Raw genomic sequence first — 2,208 nt, forward strand, 5'->3', positions numbered from 1 at the left:
TAATTTAATTTTAGCACCCTGTGTCCATTCCCATGCATGTACTATTTTGAGCATTTCAGTTTTCACAACATAGGCTCATCCCAGATTCTGGAACAAGCTCCAATGCTCAGTTCGTGGAGTATGTACATAAGCTATACTAAAGACAAACCCACAGTAACTGTCTCCAGTTTGTGAGGGACTCCATGGAGCCAGTCTGTAGGAAACAGATAAATGCATGGAGGTTAAGTCCATTAATAGCTGTTAGCCAGGATGGGTAAGGAATGGTGTCCCTAGCCTCTGTTCATCAGAGGATGGAGATGGATGGCAGGAGAGAGATCACTTGATCATTACCTGTTAGGTTCACTCCCTCTGGGGCACCTGGCACTGGCCACTGTCAGCAGACAAGGATACTGGGCTGGATGGACCTTTGGTCTAACTCAGTATGGCCATTCTTATGTTCCTAAGGATATTTACTTTGTATATTTTGATGCGATATTTACAATTTATGTTTTAACAGTTATAAAGCTTGAATGTTTTGAATATCAATGTCTATTGTCATTAAATTGTCTGATCTCCCAGTAATTTCCCACAACTGCAAAAACTTACATCAATAAAAATATGAAAAATGTGCTTTAAAACAAACAGATATCTGTGGAAATTATAAAATAATAAAAACTATATTCTGATACTAATAATTTGGGCTGAAATTTTCCATGACTGTTTTTGTAAGTTTCAGCCATACCAGTTCAGCTGTTTGAGAACAAGGCTAGGGACGTTTATATATTTTACCCATGGTAAAAAATTCTTGAGAACGTTTCTTTCAAATGTTCTAGCATTCCTACGCTTTAGAGCAGGGACCTGAAGTTTGTTAAGGAGTGGCCTTTATGTCAGGGATGTGCCTTTTCCATCCCCATGAAAATCCACCTGAATTTGGCCAAGTTAAAGCTTTTGGGGGGGAAAAAAGTACAGTTTGTACATGCTCAGTAGGACTTTAACAAATCTCTGAAGACTGTCCTCCCTGAGCATGTTCAGGACTCTTATAGCACCTGTGTGTGACAGGACTAAGCATACTCCATTCTTTGAGGAAAAAAAGTAGTATGTGATCATATAATTAGTGACTATTATAATGCTTACCCACAAGGGGGCTTAATTAAAGTTGCACAGGCAACCTTCATTCTGGCATTTCCTAACTTTTGAATGCTTACCTTTCTAACTTGAATTATCTTGCAATGCAGTTTATTCCTGAGTAACTATAGACAAGAGTTTGAGCTGGGAACATATCTCCAAAACTGGATTGAGTTTTCAAAGAGATTAAGGCCTTAATTCCCTCCTTGCCCAGAACCTGTGGGGTCCTTTAAGCTCCCTGACTCTCATACATTGTCTAAACTGACTGTGTATAAACTCACCACTACCTCTCCCCCCCAGAGTATGCCAAACTTGCTCAAGGCTCCTGATACCAGCACAATTCCAGGGCTTGATGATTTAAGCACTGGTAGAGGCCTGTGTTCCTATTCCATAATATAAATGGCCTGAAACCTAAGATCAGAACCCAGTGTTGTTGCTTTGCATGCTTGTCTCTAGTCCAACCCTCCTCGCACACTGGCAGGCTGGAAAAACCCAAGGAAGCACTATTTTCTTGTTTTTGACACAATGACTCATCCCTAATGAAGCATAGCAATGTTTATTTGCCATTGCCTGTAAACAGCACTCAAAAAGAGAGTGCTCAGCAAATGAATAGCTCCAGACTGATCTAACGAAGCATGCGTGAAACACACACATCTGGGTAATGGAGGTTAAGGAAAGCCAAGCCTTCCAAGTTACAAACAGGATGGTCAACAGCAAGACATGGAACAGAAATTGATACCATGACAGTGAATAATAAATAATATACATATTTATTATAGACGAGCCCTATCTACTTCTCTGTAAAGTACCTTGCACACCCCTGGTGCCATATAAACTACTTAGTGAAGTAATGCAGTTCAACCAAAAAGTGGTAATATATTTGCTTGCCTTCCCCCCACCCCCTTTGCTCTTTTACAGTAAAGCAGCAACAATATAAAGCCAATTATCTTCCCTAACGTTTATGCACGCTCAGCTTATATTAGTAAGGAAAATGTACCAAACCTTACAACTTTGTTCAACTTCACAACACCCCCAAATGGCAATTTTTGATAGGGCCAGATTCTGAAATGCAAGTAACTACTGAATAAATATTTTTTAAAAAGC

The sequence above is a fragment of the Chelonoidis abingdonii genome, chromosome 9 (genome assembly GCF_003597395.2).
Source record: "Chelonoidis abingdonii isolate Lonesome George chromosome 9, CheloAbing_2.0, whole genome shotgun sequence".
NCBI classification, from domain to species: domain Eukaryota; kingdom Metazoa; phylum Chordata; order Testudines; family Testudinidae; genus Chelonoidis; species Chelonoidis abingdonii.